Genomic DNA, 22680 nt, shown 5'->3' on the forward strand with positions numbered 1-22680 from the left:
ACAGACAGGATACGAAGACATTCCACGTATATTTCCATTAATGCCAGATGTCTGGTCCAGCGCATAATCCATAAATCAAAATCGAAAGATATGAAATACCTCGACCGTGGATACTAAGAGATTAACGTACAGTGGCTAGAGAAATTATTGGCACGTATAGGAGCGTTTTCTTGATAACCTGCACACTTTATTTCATAGTACCAAATCTTGTTAAATGTATGAAAGTACCGCTACATAATAAGCAAATTCAATAAACCCGAACCTATTGAATTAGTACGTATCCAAATGGTATAACAGATACAACGGCATGCCGATAATTTTTGTCATCAAGTATAGTTTAGGTTTATCTTCAACATAAGAGACTAACGTATTAGGTTGTCCGGAAAGTTTCTTTCGTTTTATAAGGAAATAATAGACGCACAATATTTTTTGTTTTACATTAGTTTATTGAATTATGCACGAACGTAACAATAGAAGTATAACGAAGTGGATCATACCTAATTCAATAAAATACTATAAAACAGAAGTTGTTATTCATCTATTATCATCTTATGAAACGAAAGAAACTTTTCGGACTACCTAATAACATTACACCGTCGAAATTAAATCTTCAAATTTTTCTTCCACACGAAACTTATACACGTTGCAATTTAAATCGCACGCAAATAACATCACGTCATAATTAAATACATCCAGCAAATAGTTTAAACACATCTCCCGATAGCTTCTTTCTCCTATCATATTCTCCAACTATTTATCACGGAGACAATCACATAGCCAGAGAATAACCACACGGAGGCAACCGCACGAGGCGTCTTCGACGCTCAAAAATTCACAATAGAGAAAGGTGAAGGGGTGTGCGGGTGGTGCACACGAGTGCCGCTGCGTTGGCATCACGTGCCACGTGATATTAGTTCATATATATCGCGGGGGTAAACATGCAGCGACGCAGAGACAGGTTGACGGGGTAAGGGGATGGTTGGCGAGGGGAAAGGGAATGGTTTTTGCGAGGGTTGGAAAAGGAAAGGGTATGTGTAAAAGTAGCTGGTCCCGCGAGGCCCTGTGGAGGAAGGGCACGTATTCGATGTAAACTATAAAACGGTACCCCGTTTGTGGCCCTCTACCCCCCGACCTCCGCCCCTTTCCTACGTCTCCGCCGCCGCTCTTCCAAACCCCGCTAACATCGTCGCAGAGTCTACCCCATTCCATTGCTGGCAACCTGCTCGCTCGCGTAGCATATTGAATCTTATGAATTTGTGGCCCGTGCGGTCGGGCCACCTCCGGGGAAAAATTTAATTTCCAACGATTTCGGGCTTTACGCTGACGTGGGCAGCGTTCCCTGAGATCGAGGGGGATGTCTTGTTCCTTTCTCGCGGAACTTATCTTCATCGCGCTTTGCCTTGTTATCGATACCTGGATTTTAATAATTGTACTTTAGCAAGGCACGAGGAAGAATAGAATGGACGATGGCTTGATATAGTGTTTCGAAAGATGTAATAAGCTATGGTGTAAGAAAAGAATCTTGCAAGCGATTCATACTAGAAATATTGATCACCTGTTTCGAAGAAATTAAAGTGGCGAGGATGTATATCATTGGTTATAAGCAATCGAACACCTGCTGATATTTAGTACGATGTGAATGTTTTTCGATAGTTTCTCGCAGTTATTTTATCGCGGATTTCGTGTTAATTCGCATTATATGTATCTTACAATATCGAATACTAAACAAAGTAAAATTTGTTTCCCGATAAATGTAGTTGGTAGATGTCGTAGTACTCATGGCTGGCAGTGTATATGGAAAATACATAATGCAAGGTGAAGAACAAGCTTCTATCATTGAAATTTGCGAAAGTGCATCGTTGCAAATCTGTGAAGTTTCTATGAATGGGATTGATCAAGGACAGCTTACAGAAAGCTTGAATTCCTCTTCACGCGAATCTCAATAACGAATTATTCTTCTCTCCGCCATTGAATTCAAATTTAATGCTTGTCTGGCCTTCCACGATTTTCAAAATTCCACTACCATCGAATTTCACAAATGTCTCTAATTAAGCGCATCTGACAACTAAACAGTTGCTGAGACGTCGTTCCATGAAGTATTAACTGCATCGAAAGTTGCCGTGCCTCCGTACCGGCAAAAACTACGGCCATTGGTCGGCGCCGGATGGCCGATACGATTCTCGAAAACGCTTCATGAATATAAATACCAGCCATCCACTGAATTCGATCATAACGCGCGATAAGGTGGCACGCGATAGTAAATATCCGGCGAAGTGTGCACTTTCTTCGATCGGATCGAGCGGTTACGCGTCGAATATATTGAATTTCGTCTCTGGTAAAAATTATCCTGCTCGCCGCCAATTAGACGGGAACACGTTCATCGTGTAGGTAAAGCGTGCACCAAGTAATAATGGTTTATTATACGCCGTGTTACGCTAACCAATTTTCGCTTGGTATAATTCAAGAAATTTCGATTAAGTCTTCCAACTGCAAATTATCCGCCTTTCTGTTGCCGCCCTATTTCCCCACCTCGCCTGGTCTGTGTATCACGAGCCGAAAAATATTTCTCATGAAAGGGACACGTTATTCGTCAAAAAAAAAAAAAAAAAAAGAGAGAGAGAAGAAAGAAAGAAAAAAAGAATAAAGCTGTTGGTTCACGCTGATCTTCTTCCTGCCGGTAGAATCGTATTTTTTTACGTTCTACGGGCGCTGTTACATATTTAGAGGCGATATACGATCTAATATCGCGCACTACGATACTACCACCGACGCGACGTCGCACGTGCTACCGTATAAAACGAATACCTGTCAAACGTTCGAACGAGACGAACCGTTTTCGTCGTTATCTTCCTGGGACAACGTGGCGATGATTTTTTCCAATCATTTCCCCGATTGTTCTATTCTTTTCACGTTCGACAAGCGATACGCGTAATGTTTGTCCACGTGGCTCGGGCAGACATTACCATAGAAATTGGACGAAGTCCTCGGTTTAAGCAAAGTAATAACCGGCCTGCGTACACTAGTTTGTTTTTCCATCGATTCGAAATTATTATGGATAATATTATATGCCGTACGTTATTCGCTAAAAGTTTGAAACCTCTAGATGTTCTATAGGATTCAAAAGTTCGGCAAACAATTCAGCTTCGAATCCTTCTATTGCGTTGGCAACTAAGTGATTGCGGATTTTGTCAATACCACCTAATGACAAAATCCGCAATCACTTAGTTGCCAACCCAATAGCTTAACGAGTGCTTTCCCTCGAAATTTGTCGAGGTAAAGTAAGTTGTTATCTGTATAAAGATTGATCGGTATGCTTCCCCATCGATTTGCAATTATTACAGATATATTACACACGTACGTTGTTATCTAAAGGTTTGAAATTGTTATTCGCTTCATAGAAACCAGGAATTTAAAATAACTACAGCTTACAGCTCTTTCCTCGACAATTTATCCGACTGAAAAGTAATTATTATTGACACGTAGAATACCGGACTAAATTACTACACTGGATTTTTTTATGCATTTATGAGAAACTTAAGGTACAGAAATGCATGAAATATATCATATACCGAGGATACTTACTGTAATGGCAACTGAAGCACATCTCTGCATAGATTACCTTTATTTGCATTTATACACATGTGAATTTGCATAAATACCAGCGATCTATCGATATGCACGACGTTAATTCCCAAACGCTAAGGAAATTAGCAGGAAATTATAGGTGTAAGCGGGGAAAGTGATTCCAAATTTTTGATCAGCCATGTATATGTGTATCGGGGACGCAGGTAATAAAGTAAACGGCGTGTTTTAAGATGGATGGCGTTTTAGGGAGTGGAAACCAGTCTCCATCTGATATAACTGTAATTGCATGGCCGTTTAGACACGTAGGTAGATATACACCCAATACCTATTGGTCGAGCAATAAATCACAGTCTGGCGTGGCTTATTATGACCGCTCGTTTATGTTCGTAAGTTATCGTCGAGGGGAAAGATTGTAGAAATTATTGACTTTACGGTACGTACCGTGTAACGAGCGAACCAAGACACCGACGTGACGACCGATGCCGGGACCAGCCAGAGATTTTCCTTACTCTCGTTCGATTTAATTTCTAAATTATGACGCTAAAACTATTCGCCTGTGGGATAGTTCGACGATTAGGCCATCATCTTCGCTTCGACGATTAGATTGCTGGTTCGTTTTACTTGTTCCGTTTTAAAACGACGATATGTGTTCATCTTTAACAGGTCGACTATCCTGCGAATTTTGTATAAGTATCTTGTCATGAAGGCCACCATATAACATTGAAATATACTACACATAACATTTCATTTTTGCAAAATATATCAGCAATGAAGACACAGCTACGATATTTTGATTGTATTTATCTGAAGAGAAAGAAGGGTATAGGTTTCACAGTGAAGAGCGCGACGATTTATTGCTACGAATATTAGTTGCCTATGAATTTACATCACATTCGAAAAACTATTTGATTTTTAATTTCTTTTTTACTCAAATTACTGACAAATAGAGCTATCTTCTTGTTACAAGGGTCCTTTTGATCTCTACGCCGTTAATCGAAAAAAAGAAAAAAGGGCGAAGAAAAAGACGTCGGGAACAAACTAAATTAAGCACATTCGAAAATAGTGAAATCGCTTTCATCGCGAAATCCGACAGCTTCCCCCGGGCTCCGTTAACCGCAGGAATCAGAACGATCGAGGGTATTCGGCGTAACGTTATCCGACCCGGTGGCCATTAATTTCTCGGCGCGGGGCTCGTTACGAATCGCAATTTACACGCGCGCCGGCGTCCGCTCGATGGTGATGCTCGTAAAATTATTCAGGATTTGTAAATCCTTGAAATTACGTTGTTACGAGTTCTTACACGGGACAAGCGCGTCTCACTCTCTTTCTATTTCACGCGTGCAGAAATATTTCACACGTGACACGTAATAAGTGAGCGAGAGTAAACCTTAAAGCTCCCCACCCCTTTTTCACCCTCTCCCCGGACTGCCTGTGTTGGTCGTTCATCGCGACGGCATGTCTTGATTTACGTGAGAGAGGCGTGCCTCCACGGAAGCCGCAATTAGTTTATTAATAATTAGTAAACGAGCTGCCGCCGCTCGAATACGCGCCGCGGGACTACGACGCCCGTCGTGAGGCGGCTACGGGAAAGAGAAAAGGAAGGAGCGCGTGACAAACGCGAACGATGGACGAAAAAGAGCGAAGAAGCAGGAAGACGTAGGGCCGCGGATGGCCGAGATGGTAAAAACTTGACGCCCAAATGCGAACACGGCTGAACGAGATCGGTTTTCGTGGAATCGCGCGAGCCTCCGGTTAATGAAGATATTATCTTCGATAATTTTACGAGGACTAAATGACTGGATAATATTCGAGCGCGCGGCTGGTTCATCGATCTTGCCTGCCGGGACCGAGGTGAAAGTAATTTGTCGAGTTAGCGTCTTTTTGTCCGGCCTCCGACGCTACCGGACGCCGTCGAAAGCCTCTCGACGATACGATATCGCTCAGAAAAATTCGTCGATGATTCCGTTATTCAGGTAATTGTTCGTGAATGGCTGCTGGTTTAGGCTTGTACGACGCAGACGTTCTTTTCTCAGGTGAAACACACTAAACATGCCATGTCATAACAACACTTATGCTTTAACAGTAGCATGAATTGATATGTCTGTGAACACTTATATGTTCATTATCAAGTACCAGTATGTTAATATTTCCAAATTCATTGTGACAACCAAAGCAAAACACGTTGCCTGCACAGATAGAATTAAACAACGCGTAAGCCGAAAAACTTATTCATAAAACCACCAAAGACAGAAAGAAAAATAAAAAAAGAAGAGAGAGAGAGAGAGAGGAGGGAAAGAAGCAACCTTAAAAGAAGCGGATAAAGGAAAATGGTTCAAGTGTCTTTCCTCCGTTACTTTCTTGTGCCAGAGTCACCCTTCGCGAAGAGGACACCGCTGACAACCGGTTGTCGTCTCTTCAACGTTCGCCGGTTCTTCCGGCGAGTTTTATTCATAGCGTGGCGTTGCTAATAAAAAAGTGCGCATAGGGACATTAAAGTCTCGGTGGATGGCGAGTTAGGGTGGCTGGTCCTGTCTGTGGTTTCGCTGCTGCCTTGCGGAAGCTCGCCTCTGTAGATGTCGCGCGATATACTTTGCGCGTGGCACGTTAACAAGGTATGCATTGTATCGCCAAAGCGTATATTTACTTACACACGCACGTGACCCGTAGCTGGTGCTCGTAAAAAGGGTCGGCTCGTACTTCCATTTATTCCCCTTTTTTTTCTTCATCCCCGATTCACCTCGTCCTTCGTTCCTTCGTCGTCTTCTCAGTGACGTTCGGGCCTCGTTTGAGAGGTAGCCAACGTACACGGCCATACAGCACGGAAGTGCTCGCATTATGTACCGACAAACTCGAATCGAGTGCGGTTTACGATCGGTTTATTCGTCCGCCGCTCGTGAGCCGTTTCAACGCTGTTGAGTGACAACGTGTCTCTTTTGGCGATTCTTACGGCCCGTGAAAAGTCGCTTTACGAGTTGTGCAGCTCGTGGTTCTGAATAATTGCATTCGTTTTGATCGTTTAATCTAGCGCCGTCGAGACTGAACTGAAGAGATATTGGAACGTATCTTCGTTCTATTCAATTTTCGTATTAGATATCTCATTTCATTTCATTTCATTTCATAGAGTTATTAAAAACGACTGATATAAATAATTGTATTATTAAAAAAAAAAAAAAAAAATTGTCAGGTTAGCATTTTACACGATCCGCTCATCGATTTTGGATTTAGCGAAAATTCGTAAAATACAACAGCGACAGAGAATTTATCGTGGTTTAGAAAAGTTTCGCGAGTAGTTTTAATAAGACGACGAGTATTAATTTAGAGAACAAGCAACGCGCATCGGGCAGGCCACGTAAACTGCTTACGTCTCCTGCAGACATGGCAAGATGAAGGAGGACGAGGCGGCCAGGATATGCAGATGAAAGAAAACTCGTTACTGTGTGACAAGTGCTCGTTGCGTCCTCGTAATTATCACATCCGACGTAATTAGAAAGAACGTGCCTTATCCTAACTCCAGCATCATAAACGATTCTAACGCTTGTCTTCTTTTGTGCAACCGTGGGACGCGTTTAAATATCGGGCAGCCGTCGAAAGAACCGCCTCAAGGATTGTTAAACCCTCAAAATTCTATACACACGACCTTTTGTCTAAGATTTTACTCGGAGTATTTTACAAGAGAAAGTTTCCTCTGTATCCTTTGGAATCGTGAAAGAATTACTTTTGGTCAAATTTTAGTGCGTCTATATTGATCCGACTGATATACATATGTATCTGATTTTCGTATATACATATAGATAGTTTCAACACATCCAAACCAGCTAGCTGCTGAAGCGAGCAAAACTCTCATAGAAAGAAGACTAAAAAGAAAACACCCCACTGACCTTACTAAAGAAATAAAATAGTCAAACTCGAGGATGGTATCCCGCAGGAGATAGCCATTCACATGTTATTTAGCAATTAAGTTAGAAAAATTTACTTATAGAAGAAAGAAGAAAGAGAGAAGCAGAAGAGAGGGAATCCAAATGTAATATACATTACAGAAATATAGCCAAAGAAAAATTACCAAAGTACTTAGAAGGGAGGATGAAGTGGAAAGACAGAAGAATACTGGCAAAGTTCAGATGTGGGAACGAAACCGAAGCAAGGGAATACTGGAAAGAAGAGGGAGAAAAAAGATGCAGACTATGTAGATGGAAAGAAGAAGACCTGAGACATGTAATAGAAGAATGTGAAATAACGGGAGGACCAAAGGACATAGGAAAAACGCTAAATGAGACTGGAGAAGATTTAACAAAACTGAAAGCAATAATAGAGAAGAGAAGGGCAAACGACAGGAAGAATGCACAGCAAGGAGGCTAAAGACCAAAGTTGCAATAGTTTTAGTCATTAGTTGCTAATTTGTAGTATCTAGTTTCAGTTTTTAGAGATAGAATAATTAAGGGAGTGCAATAGAATAGAGTGGAAAAGAGGGGAGGTAGACATAAGAAGAGAAATGGACATAAGAGATGTAAAACCGAAAGTTCGTCCAAAGCCGAAACGGACAGAACTAAGCAATAATAAACAAAAAAAAAGTAGAAAAATTTACCAAATGTCCAGCTGGGCCAATTGTAAAGTACAAATTAAATAATAATAAAAAAAGAAATATAGATAGTTTAGTACAATTCCTCGTCGTTGAAGTGATTCTCATTTCCAGGAAAACTCTACATCTTCTCTGGTGTTTAGTTTTCTTAGTCCACAAAGCTATCGAGTATTGTTTAGCTCTAAATCAATTTGAAGGGCCTTTCAGCCTTATAGCCTTTTCTAGGAACATGCCATGCACAGATGGTGTAGCGGGCCAGTTTTCGTGATTATATAAATACCCATAGACCCATGGCTTCGAAGCCCTATTGTAAAATAACGCTGCCAGCGTGCGGATCTGGGCTAGCATACATTCTACTTATTCTTATACTTACTTAAATATATTTCTATTATACATTCATCCACGCATTTCTTCTCTCTATTCTGAGATAAACCTCAACACTCGTAGTAGTTTTTCTTTATTTCTGAGAACCTATATTGGACTTTGAATCGATCGACTACCATAAACTATCGCATATATTAGGTTGTCCGAAAAGTGTCTTTCCTTCGCAAACGTGTTTTTTACAGCAGTGCACCTTCATACAAACGTGAAACCAAGTCTGTGAAACGTCGCGATGTTTATCTGAACAGAACAAAATGGACTGTACGTAATTCGACAAAATAATATTTTTTTTTATTTGGAAGAATGTTACAATCAATTCTTATTGAGAATTATAAGTAAATTATTCTGGCGTGGTACTATAACTTGAATAATAAGTGTTTATCGTATGTTTGATTCTAGTTGAATCTAATGTTTAAATCCAGAGGATAATGTCTTTTTAGCCTGCGGATCTCATCCGTCGTGTCAAGTAATTGAGTAACTAGCGGGTTTTGGTGGTTGTTAATTCTTATGTTATATCTATTACTGAATTTGGATATTTCCTCTTTAACTGTAGGTATCTTAAGGTCACGATGTATTGTTTCGTTGGTAACATACCAAGATACATCTATTAAGGATCTTAGAGTTTTTAATTGGAATCGTTGAAGAATTTCCATGTTGGGATTACTCGCTGTTCCCCATAGTTGGATCCCATATGTCCGAACAGGTTTTAATATGGCTTTATATAGCATTATTTTACTCTGCACGCTTAAGTTGGAGCGTCTGCCAATGAGCCAGTAGAATTTTTTTAATTTTGATCTAAGTTGTTTGGATTTATCTACGATGTGTCGTTTCCATGTCATTCTTCTGTCCAGAATCATGCCCAGATATCTGACTATATCTTTGTTAGGAATTGGAATATTATTTATGGTCACCTGTGGGCAGGATTGTTTTCGCAGAGTGAAGGCTATATGACTGGATTTATTTTCATTTCATTTTCACAAAATAATATAAAACAAAAAACGTTGTGCGCCTATTATTTCCTCATAAGACGAAAGAAACTTTTCAGACAACCTAATATATATACAGGGTGGTTGGTAACTGGTGGTGGGGTGATTCTACGCGAAAAAAGAAGTCGAAAATATAAAATAAAAATTTTTCGTTTGAGGCTTTGTTTTCGAGAAAATCGACTTTAAATTTTCGCTCGGTACGCGTGCACTTTATCACGTCTCGTTATAACGGATCTCACTGTAGATCGTTGTCTCGATGGAAAAATTAAAAAAAAAATAAAAAAAAAATTTTTATTCTATATTTTCGACTTTTTTTTCGCGTAGAATCACCCCCTTCCCGCTTGTACCACCAGTTACCAACCACCCTGTATATGTTCGACTAGAAAGGAATGTTTCCTACGTGTAAAAATTTCTATGACTTTACCTAGCTAAACACTTTAGAAGCAGATCTTAAAGTCATTATTGTATCGTGATTGATCGCCACTTGTGAAACACAGTCATAACTCCCCATTCCCTTGTCTAACATAAACAAATTGCTCCTTTCATTACCCTAACGAGCATTTGACAGTAACGCAAGACAGAAACTCTGCTCGTGACCACCTTAAACTATCTTATTTACCTAGAGAATCTTATCAGCGTTATTCGAGGCGAATGAAAATCTGTTTCAACGTGACACTTGAAACGGTTGAATCACAACGAGGATCAATGGTTAGACTACGAGGCGACGAGAGTGGTACGCTTACTGTCGCCCACAACTCACTTTTCCATTGTCAGGCAGCTGGGTTCGTTCGGAGCACGTGGTTCGACGATCTCTTTGAAATCGAATTAGTTCCGATCCAGCCGGACAGATACAACACGAACGATATCCTTCGCCTCTATATAAACGGCTATGATATACCTAATACTACGCCGAATCGCTTCGTCATTCCACGGCTGTAATGCCGCGTTATTAGGCTGCGTCAGTTCTCAATCAGCCAATTAAACCAACAAACGAGAACTTGACAGTTTGTCCTTTCATTGCTCGTTACATATTTGCCTGGCTTTGTGTCGGCGTACAGAAGAGGAACAGGACGATAGAAAGAGAGGAAGAAAAACAGAGGAGAGAATCGTTCGGCGTCGTTGGAACGCGTTTCCGTCCCGACTTAATGAAATACTTTCGAAGACATCGCTTTCGCGATTTAAAACTTGATTAAATATTTCGTGGCTCACGTTCTACTTGCTCGAGACACGTGTTTGTCCCTGGAAACTTCGTGTCCTTTACTTTCTTTTTTATTCGGCGAATTAGTTGCGAATCTTCGAGATACCGCGTGCAAATCGGACAATTTGCCTAAATATTTGCCACGCTGTTTAACGTGTGTTTTTACAACACACGGACTTTTTCTCCCTTTTACCCAAACTTAATAAAGAAATTTGTGAAATGAACAATAAGATTGGCAAAAGCTAGCTGTTCCCTATCAACTCCGGCAAGCACATTCTACGATAAAAAGTCACCTACGAAAGAGTAACCAACGATGTAAGTATCGTATCGCAAATTGTACGGTTAAAAATACACGACATCAGTAACGAGTATGAAGCTTGTCGCGAATAATTGATATTCAGATAGGAAGATTTGATTCGAGTCGTACAGTCGATACGTCTCCGACGGGTTTTCCAATTATCGTGGACGAGATGTCATTTCGTCAACCGCCGTCAGGCCGCACCCAAATTCCCGTCAACGAATTTATTCCAGCCGGTACTCCTGGACCGCGAATGCATCGATACGTCTTACGGTCGCGTTCGATCGATATGCAAGGTCGACCACGAGCTCATCCCGTACGCAAATGCGTGCACCGAGCGCGAAACTCGCTTCTGCCATCTGGTTGTTCGGTCATTCGTTTTGCACACCGAGAATATTTAAACGAGTATTAAATGCATATTGAGATAAAGCAAATTAAACAGGCGATATCATAAAATCCAAACAGTTTAAGATCATAAGTTAAATCATATATTAAATACGTTGAAACATAAGTCATATTGAAAATATAGAGTTGTCAACCACATTAAATTTATTAATTCAATATTTGATGATCGAAATTCATGTGATGCAACCATAATTCCGTAAACGAGGGAAACGTGGTTTCACGTAGAAACACAGTTTTTCACCGGCAATATGAAACGTTTATAACTTTGATAAGACAATTCCACTTCAGTTCCACTTTAGTTTTTGGTTCTTTCTTTTGCTTTAAGTCTTATTCGAAGCAGAGAGAAGTGCACAGTAAGCCATTTGTACAGTTTCGAACCACTGAAATACTCTACTGTTTTCAGGTTTGTGTCGTTTTGATAAATTGAGCCGGATATTTTATATACTTCTCCCTCTTTCAATTCTTAAGCTTTATTGCGTTAAATATTAACTAATACCAATATTATAAAACTTTGTCGCACGTATAAAATGTAAAATACGGCAAACCGATCGTTCGTCTAGAGCTCATATTTTAGTCTTCGGCGTTGATCCGATTTTAAACTGTCAAAATAAAGCAAATAAAGAAAATAAAGAGAATAAAGAAAATAAAGAAAATAAAGAAAATAAAGAAAATAAAGAAAATAAAGAAAATAAAGAAAAGCTGCTATAATGTAACAACGAAAAGTTGTTATAATAATTTTTACATCTAACACGTTACTTTTTACGAATATATTTTTTCCAATAAATGCACTTGTTATCATAATTATCGCTTTCTAGGGACGTTAGAAAACATTTTTGTCAATTATTTTTCAGGCACATTTTCCTTTCTACAAATGCACCCATCCTACGATAAGAAACTTATGATCATCCGAAGTCACCGATTCGAGTTACCAATTTAACGATTACCAATTTTTCGCTCTGTTCGCTTCATAGTTCAACTGCTTTATTAACAACTTTCCCATCATATCGTCAGTAGAAAACTCTGCTGTTATAATTCCTTGAAACCTACAGAACGATGTCTTATAAATATATTTGGTGCCTGAGCTACGCAAGAATTAGCCATTTTCTAACATCTTTCTTTTATGTATCAAACGTTTTGAATAATTTATTTCTTACCCAATTCCAGCTCTTTATCAGTATTCACGTTAGAATTCGACTACGACTGCAATATCGCTTCAAGAACAGCGCTACCGTTGTATTTCAATTGCAAGAATTTCCAAATTCCAATTTCCACCCGCTTCTATCTTTCAACGCAGACGACGTTCACAACAGAAACGCGAACGGTTCACGAACTTCCATGATGGAAACACGATGATTTCGTAAGAATAGTGGATCCGTCTTATGAATGGTCGAATCGGTCAATGACGTCATCGTCCTTTCTCCTTTGTAGCACCAAGACCTTCTTTCCCGCCCTCTCTCTCTCTCTCTCTCTCTCTCTCTGCATTTGCTCGTTGTCGTTCCCCTTCTTTATATCCGCCTTTCTATTTCTCCGTGTACGAGGCAGACGTTAATTTTCTGGTTTAATAACCGGGGCCGCGTTTATTAACGAAGCCGCCCCGAAAGCGGGCCAACCGTGAACTCTGGTTATTTGTTTCTTAATTAGAAAGAAAACTTTGACTCGCTCCGCGGCGACGATTATCGTTCCCAACTCCCATTAGAACTCGTTAACGCGGTATTGGAACGATACGTCTCGCGGGATGGCGACCCGATGGCCTTCCGTTTAATAACAACGCTCCTGGATACGCCGTTTTTCGGTGGGAACCGGAGAGAATACGGCGCGAGAAAAAGACGATAGGAAAAGAAAAAAGAAATGATTAAGCTTAGCCTAAGTTCCCGTTTAATCGCCTCCCGTTCCCCGTGTTACACGCAGCCGATTCAATTAAAACCAGACTCTTAAACGACGCGAAAATACCGCTCGATACAGCTGACCTCGGACTTTCCGCTTTAAACGCGAAGAATTTGTGGATAAGTTTCCACCTGCTAGAAATTTCCTGGATAATCCTTTTCGACTGTAATCAGCGAATCTGTAGTATTAAACGTGTTTCGATGTTCCACGATGTTTGTGTATGTCGATTAATGTTTCAAAATATCTCGAGCGGTTTATTCGTTAAAATAGCCGCTATAAAAATTGTCGATTTTTTATAATAGCGATACACATAGTGTAATGTATGCAAAGGCTAATTGGATTTCCAAGTTTCAGACTTCGAATTTAAAAAGTAAATATACATCGGAGGAAATCAGTAGCGGATAACTAGTATGGAAATACGTAATAGCGAATCTACGTGAAATAAAACAGCACGCTATAATTGCCGACTAAACAAATCGTAAAATCCGAAAGTAAGAGCAAACGAGTAGCCACTTTACTTCTTTTTTTATTTTTTTTTTATATGTAACACATGCAATTTGCCTTACCGTGAACGTACAAATTTTACTCCATAATCCAGCGTGCATCGGGGAGCCGCGTGCCGTTTTTACAACCGCACGCGTCGATCCGGTTTGATTTTGTTTGCCAGTGTAACACTCCGTTGATGGACCGCCGTTGATGGGAGCACATCAAACTATGATTTGGTATTTAGTCACCATTAGGGACGCATTAGCACTGATTACACGTGCATCTAGCCTATCCTCCATCGTATGTCCGTGTGCACGCGTACACACAGGCAAACATGCGTATACATACAGGTGAGTCCAATATACATTAACCCAGATACATCGTGCGGGTTCGCGTACGTTCACACTGAGACATACAAATGTTTGCACGGCCATAATCGACCGATCCACCGACGGATTTCTCATGAATTCTTAATTCCATATTTACTTTCGCTGGTCGGGGCCTCGGTGCCCGTGAAATTCGTTAATATTCCACGATCCTAAGTGTGCCGCCGACAAATAATCGGCGAAATCGCTCGATCGATCTGTTCTTCGTACGTAGATCAATGGATTCTTCCTGGTATTAGTCATAATGAATATTTCTTTCGTCCTTTTTTTTTTATTTTCTGTACGAGGATACGCGCGTTGAAATTTGTACGATCGAAAGCAGTGGCAAAATTGTTAATCGAATGTAGAATTGCGAGATTCGATTAGTCTGCGAAAGGGCTAAATCAGCACGAAGGGAGGAAAGTTTGGACGAGTTTCGAGATGTAAACGGTTATAATTATCGGAGAGTGAATGGGTTTTAATTCTAGTCTGATCGGAGTTTATATTCGTTTCCAATTAGCCTCTAATCAAGAACTAAATTCATATTCGGAAACTTCGTTACGCTTAAATCGTCGATTTATTGCTAGCGTATATTACAGCCAGTCCATAAATTACAGCCGATGAATTAACAAGTCGATAAGATTACGAGAGCCAATAGAGTATGGAAAAAGTCCAAATACATAGACAACCATGAGTGTGAGTGTTGGTATACTGATCGAACAACTACTCCTCTCATTTGCTAATCTATATTACCTATATCCTGTTCCTCTATCCGCATTAGCGGATTGAAACGTTTAGCCAAGGCAGCTGGATGCATCAATTAGCGTTCGACCAAGAAGGAAACGTAAATTCATTGACCGCGGTGTTTATTCGACGTGATGAGAGTGCGTTAGAAGCACTTACAACTGTGTTCGTACTACGACTAACAGAGTAATTCGCGAAGAAGTAAGAGCGTCATGGTGGCAGGATTCGCGCGTCCATTAAGTGTCTTACGATTCGAGCGTAGATCGAGTCGTTGAATCGTCGAGAAAGCCACGATGGTTCCGCTTGGAACGCGGCCTTATAAATCACGATAATATCTCTGTTCGCTCAGAGCGACAACGAATAATTATTTGTATTAACATCACGATACGTAATTGCCGAGAATTGCTAAGCGAGAGACGAAAAACTTCGTCTGGAAGATCGCGAACGAAAGATCGAAGATCGTCGATGAAAGAGGGAAGAGCGACCTTCGACCCTTTCGCATCGTTCTCCACTTTCGGTTATCATCGTTTCCTTTCGATGTTTTCTTATTTACGATCGTGCGCAGCTATGCAAATAACATCGTTGAGGAATGAGCTTCAATTATGCTCCCGGGGATCCGGGAATTCTTTCGAGAGTTGGTGCGCGAAGTGTGCTTACCCGCGGGAAACGATTAATTAAGTCGATTATCGGCGGGCATCGCGCGGTGCGTTTAATTAGGCGCATATTAAACCGATCGCGACTTCGAGGTTTCATTTTCGAGCGAGGATCGATCGCGCGATTTGTATAGAAAAGCGAAGATGACGGGTTAAGAATTTGACTAAAGATGTTGGCGGAAAATTGAGCAAAAAGTTGGCCTTCGAAAGACGAGGCAAAACGTGGATAAATCACGCTGTAAATTGTACTTGTGATTTATAGACCCGAGATACGAGAAGCTACATAATTCTTACTAGAGATTTTCCTCAAAGAAGAGACATTAATTCAGTATTTAATAAAAGATGTGATTTTAAGGAAAAGAAAACAAAAATCGAGAATATTCAGATATTTGAGAATTTTTTATAGGTTCGCAGTACCTTCTACCATAATATTTTATAATGATTTATATGTCCCTTCGGTTCTGCTTCAAGCTTTCGGTTCTAGTCATTTTTCGAATAATGAATATCGATGAAAAACACCAATATATTATGCACATTGCGTTCGTACGTTTACAGAAATTTTTTATGAATACATTTTAAAATTTCATTAGCACAATAACAAGACCATCGACACTAATGAAATATCGACAAGTTTTCTACAACATACACTATACGTTGGTAAAATATTTTTATAATAAGCGTCAAAATACCAGTGTAACTCGCTCCATGGATATATTATTTGTCATTTATCTATTTCAATTTATGTCACCTCCAACAGCTCACGATAATCGTTCAATAGTATCTCACGACTACTATCATCCGCTCGTTCTCATCCTCCGTTCGAAACAATTCACGCATCGAACAACATCGACGACGGATCGCACCAGCCGCTATCTGTCACATCCTAAGGCAACTTACCCTAGTGTGCGCATCTCGGTAGGGTTAAACGTGTGTGTTGGCGCGCAATTCCGCGTATCAGCGGGTAAACACACAAGTGCAAGTCCGGCGAGATGCATCTCGCACGCGACTCCAGTATTCGGCTCTTCCTCATCATCATCGCCGCGTTCTCCCCTCGATCTTTCCTCCCCTTCTCATCCCCTGTTGCTCGACAGAGGTCACGGGCCACGACTCAACGCTATACTTACCGAACTCGAAGCTCATCATCTCACAGACATTTCATTATATGAATCAGACAACGGCGTCCCACCACCTCCAACGTTCCCCTCCCTTCCCCTGCAACCTCACCTACACCTTCACGTTTTTATCCAGCAACACACGCGTTGCAGCGAACAGAGAAACGTTCGAAGCAAGACGAAGCGTATTCAGATAGGTAAAGGAAGGAAATATATACGGGGTGTTCCATTGGTCATAATACAGTCGGTGACTGTAAGAGGGCGATTCTACGTGTGAAAATGAGTGGGAAGTGGACAGTAACATTTTTTCTTGGAAATTTATTCTACGCTTCCGACGTATTTTCGCATGTAGAATAACCTCTTGATACTCATACCCGGTTGTTAATTACATATTGATAGCGATAATTCTGTAATTAATCATGCAAATTCACATATGCGACGAAGGCGCGTATGAAAAAATGTTACTCCATACTTTCAATTTACTTTTCCACGTAGAATCTTCCCTTTGTCGATTGTGCTACGATTGCCAGGACACTCTATATGAAGAGAGAATACTATCCGCATCGCAATCTCCGATAGGCCGAGACTTAATTCCTGATTGGAATTGCCTCGTACGAACGCTATGGCTCTTCGCGATCATCGTGGAAGAGGCCACGTTGTGAGACTTTCGCGACGTGTTTTTCGCACGCGTCGACTAGCCGGATCTTCGATTCGACCTCGATAATTTCGATCGAGCATCGATCCGAAGTTCAAGTAGGATCGAAATCGTGATGAAAGTTTCGTTATTTGGCTTTCGATCGCCTTTTGTAATAACCACAGACAATTGACTGATTATATTGATAACATTTGAAACAAATCTAAAAATGTATACAATTAAAAAATATTTTTGCAAAGATATATTTAATACAAAATTTAACGCACAGTATGAACTTCTGAACTATCTTAAGCACTTAGTAAATGTTAAATATTCAATATTTATGGTCCCACAAATACGTGTGTCACGTTATCTGGTAACGTTCTCTGAAATCAAATCAAGCTTCGCAAGATATCGATCTACATATCGTTCCAGGTAGACCAATCTTACTATCTCGCTAGCTAACCACACCAGCGTTTTCTTCAACGACAAATCGTCACTCGGCTCAACCCACCAGAAACCATATCCCTCATCGTCACATCATCCCGTCCCTACACACTTCCCATCAAGCCATCTTTCTCCCAGCAGATCACCGACCATTCACCGATCCCGCCGCAAATCAATCGTTAATCAAACCGTAGTCGAAGACAAGCGTTCGCGTTCCAGTCGAAATCGCAGAGCCAGCAACGACTTCGCCATCCTTCTTTTTCTCTTCTTTCGAATTACCCTTCCTCCATCGTGAAATTGTCGTCGCGTGCGGATTCCCTTTGGCTTTTTGGAAGGACCCTTCCGTGGAAGGCGGTCTCGAATTTCCATACACGCACCGCAGACCGCCGCTGAATATACTCACTTCCGGCAATAGATTTCCTCCTCCTGTGCCACCCTTCTCCTCGTCCACCACCCCTTCACTGGCGCTGGCTCTCCCTTCCATCCCCCCTCTCTCTTGTGTCGGAACTACAGCAGGATAGTTAGTTAGGGGTTAGAAGGGCCGGGGGGTGAGCGCAGTAGCGTACACAATCGGGGCCATTGTGCGCGGTGATTTGTGGGGACGATTTTTTGACTTCCGCCCTCGGCAGGGGGTGGCTCGCGCGCTTTCTGTCTCTCCTTCTCTCTGCCTGTGCCAGATCAACCCTCGCGCTTCTAGACGAGTCACCAGATACAGCTAAATTATCGGATGGCACCGGGTTAAAGGTCGATCGCCGATTTATTCTTGGAGGAAGAAAAAGGGGTGGGTTTGAAAGGAGATCGTAAGGAGGAGGTGTGGCAAATCGGGCTTCGCCGAATTTCGTTACCGCTCCAACCTTTTTGTTTCGTTCTCGTATCGCTGCGCACGCGGATTTTTTTACCAACCAAATGTTTTCTTTCGCGATTTTCGTGTTTGGGCATTTGAGGGAAAATGTAGGGACGGGCTTTGAGGAGAAATGTAGATTGCTGGTTCGGTATGGGTTGGATTAGATGTCGTTTGTGTAATATTTGAAAGGAGAAGCGATACGATGATCGCGCATTGGTATTTCGTAATAGGCACTGTTTAGATTTATTACTTTTTATTAGCTTGTTTCTATCGTTTTGAAACAGAATAGACAATTAAACCTAACGTATTTACTTTTCACTTTTATGTTATCATTGGGGTTTATATAAACGTGCATGGATTTATTATTTCCACTAAGTAACGGAGCATTCGAATAATTGAAAGTTATCGTCGCAGAATCTACGATGCTCGTTTTCCTTTCTAGTCCGTGTTTATTGCAAATAAACTTGAATTCGCGCGCTCTTGATGAAACAAACGTTCGAAGACCAAAATCAATTTAAATGTAAATCAACCTATCAATCATCGCAATCACAAATTTCCCATTCGCAGTTTATAATTCATAGCTAATGAACGCTATTGCCTGGTCCAAGTGTTCATTTTCGACTTGGCTAATAAAGCGAATCGAATTCTTCGCGCACGTTGGAGGTTAATAGCGGTAATGAGACAGAATACCGCGAAATTCCGGCAGGCTGTATCTCGCTTATTAATAGACAGCGGTGTTTTTCACAGCCGGCCTCCAAATGTTCCCGTTCATCTCGCGCGTAATTACGCCCGGCATAACTTTAAATTTTAATCCCATTTTTGAAAGTGCTCTTTGTCTTTGCGTCGGCGCACATAAGCAATATCGTAATTAAGGGAAATGAGCAACGCGCGTCAGCATAACTCAACGTTACATGCCTCTGTTCGTGCACACTGTACGCGGACAAAAGCTTAATATAAATTTATATGCATTATTAACGAGGGCTCCTCGTCGAGTAACCGCTGTAAAAACACCGGCTACTGCCTAACTATACCACACGTTCCTTATTATCTGCTGGTATATAATTCGTCGAATCTGTCGAATCTGCCAGTTGAATATATCTTTTTAATGGGATTAATATAACATATAAACGATGGGAGAGAAGTGAAGTGAAGAATTGGAAGAGAAGAGGAGAAATAATAAAGAAGAGGATTATAATATTTGGTTGTCCGGAAAGTGTCTTTCTTCCACAAACGTGTTTTTTACAACAAAGCAACTTCATACAAACGAGAAACCAAGTCTGTGAAATGTCGCGGTGTTTATCGCAACAGAACAAAATGGATCGTAAATAATTCGACAAAATAATATAAAACAAAAAATGTTGTACGTCTATCATTTCCTCATAAAGCGAAAGAAACTTTTCGGACAACCCAATACGCTGTCATCTATATATTAGTCAATACATACTTTATGTATGGTAAATTTTGAAGCAAGAAATACATGGTTGTTCATAGTACCTTTCACCTCTCGATAATAAAACGATTAACATAGAAATCACTCAATTATAGAGGACAGTCTTCTTTAACTACGCTCATCTTGAATGTCTTAATTGTCTGCATATCTTAGAAACCTTTCTGTCGTCCTAATTCCTCCACAAACCCCACTTTTATTCTTTTCGGACAACCTAATATTTTCGAATTAAAATGATCGTACTTTCTTCTAATTGACCATTCGCTTCTCCCAATTTCTCTTACCTAAGCGTGATAATTAATTCTATTCCTAACAAACTGTCGCTATATCCAACCTAATTTGTATTTCATGGTTTTTTTCTTTTTTGCATGCATCGGTATTCATCCATCGAAACGGGAAGTGTCAGAGGAGCGCAACGTGCGATTTCCATGGTAACAGAAGTGACAGCAGCCGAATTGTTTTACGAGTCTGTTTTTCCTTTATGCTAATGTACGATTGCGATGATCGTGATCATTTCACTTTCCCACCCCCCTTACCACCCTCTTTACAATTTACTATAATTTTGATTCATAGACTACTACGGATACTTTGAAGTTTCGGAGATAAGTTTGCGAAGGATTTAACGGGCCTTCGACCAGTCATGACGTCCGTAATGTTATTCTCCCTGTGGTCGATCGTAAAAAAAGTGACTCGCGTCGACCCCCCGTCTATGGCCATCTTTTCCACCCTCCTTATCGTTCCGTTCGTTCGGGAAGCAATTTGTATACGTTCGTCATGCGAACGAGGGAGACTAATGGGAGTAGGAACTGAGGAAATTAGAGCGAGTCTGAATCTCGAATGAGACTGGAAACCGATACGAATCTCTCGTTTGTTCTATCGCCCCTTATGAATAAATCGAAGAACGTACGAATAAAATCTCTTTAACACGTTGATTACTATGCGATTTTTCTATATTTTGCCCTTGTAGTCTCGATTGATATACCATACCACGTAACATTTAATCTTTGCAAAATATTATATTGTATACGAGAATCTTTTCGCTGATAACTTTACCTAAAAGTCATTCATATTCATGAAAATTTCATAATCTCTGAAATTTACCTTATTTCGATCTTATTTCTAACAAATTTACTTGACCATTCTTTTGAAAAACACTCTTCAACTGCTGTCGCGGCGAACCACCAGCGTGATAAACCCGACTGAAAAAATAAGTCGACGCAATTGGAAGGAAATCGCGAAGAGAGACGTGTATTCTTTCTTCGATCTGGGACTTGCAACGCGAGCGTTTAGACCGATTTATAAGTCGACTGTTGGATCGCGTGGACACGCCTGTTTCGTGCCAGGGCTGCCGATTTGCCATTCGAGCGGGGTCACGAAGACGACCCCTATTTATTCAAGAACGTTTCAACACCTTCGAACTACTTAAGAGACTCTCAGGAGTCGACGTGGATCCCGAGGGGGCAGGATCGACTCCGTAGGATAGAAATAAATTTTCGATGGAGAAATTGTGAGGTAAATTCGAGTTCGAGCGTAGGATATCTTCTTCGTAGGATGGTGTGCAACAGCGTAACGTCTTCTTGGAAGATGGGACGCTATGAACGCCGGGTATAATAAGGAGAGAAATCACGTATTCTTATGAGGAAATTTTTATCACAAAGCTTTATTCATCCATAAAGGAACGCGATAAAAAATTTGCCAAGACGTCAGACAGTGTAAATAGAATTATCCGTTATTACTCAAAAACTACCTTCCCATATGCATATTGTTAAAATAAACAGCAAGTATGAACGCGGTCATGAAATGTCAATGAGATTCAATTGTACGAACATTTTTTTAATTTGTATTTTACAATTTGTCCAGGTGGACATTCGGTAAATATACAACTTAAATGGTTATAAATTTGGTAGGTAGCCGCCACTATTGTGTTTGTTTGTTAAGACGTAATGATTAGTACCTTCGTTTCGTTTCTTCTTCTTTTAGGCATCATGCAGTGCAATGAGTATATTGTTATACAATGGAAGGTAAAAGAAATTTGAGGAGACAAACGCCGCAGAAAATAGCATAATTTTACAACAGAAGATTATGTTTCAACATTAAACTTGCTTTTCCCCGTCACTGTATATTCTATTTTCTACAACGTACGTACGTTCAAATACAGACACATTATACTTCGGAACTATACTTCGATATCGATTACAAGACACTAATCATTAACAGTCACGGTCACCTAAAAAAATACTGAAACCAAGAAGAACGACCGTAAGAACTTCAGCAAGCAACTAAAGAAATTCTCCATCAAAGTAGCTAACTTTCAAGCTCGAAAAATCGGCTGAAAAAGGGGAAAAAATCGAAAAACAACAAACTGAAAAAAGAAAGAAAAAAAGAAACAGGGACACGCAGGAAAATAAAAATGATTACGTAGCCACGGTAGACGTACGTGCGTTGCGTGACACCGGGATGGTGTGCACGCGCGTGTACGCGTCCGGCGTTTATGCTCGTACGGATATTGGACGAGGGTGAAGAGCGGCGGCGAAATGTCCGTGAGGGGTAGAGGATAGCCGAGGAAGAGGAAGGGGTCGGATGGTGTCGCGGGGGCGTACGGCGGGCCGCCGCGCCGTTACCGCGATGTTTTGTA

At 40.7% G+C, this 22680-nt stretch overlaps 1 long non-coding RNA gene across 1 annotated transcript in view; it reads left to right on the plus strand.

The window, feature by feature from the left end:
• Nucleotides 1-19885, plus strand: part of LOC117210732 — a 54215-nt gene extending 34330 nt beyond the window's left edge. Inside the window, exons 3-4 of the long non-coding RNA XR_004488147.1 lie at nucleotides 7295-7305; nucleotides 19875-19885. This is a non-coding gene — a long non-coding RNA (uncharacterized LOC117210732). The remainder of the gene's footprint in view (nucleotides 1-7294; nucleotides 7306-19874) is intronic.
• The last annotated feature ends 2795 nt before the right edge of the window (nucleotides 19886-22680 follow it).

This window comes from Bombus bifarius, unplaced genomic scaffold (genome assembly GCF_011952205.1).
Source record: "Bombus bifarius isolate JDL3187 unplaced genomic scaffold, Bbif_JDL3187 scf7180000008210, whole genome shotgun sequence".
Classification (NCBI taxonomy): domain Eukaryota; kingdom Metazoa; phylum Arthropoda; class Insecta; order Hymenoptera; family Apidae; genus Bombus; species Bombus bifarius.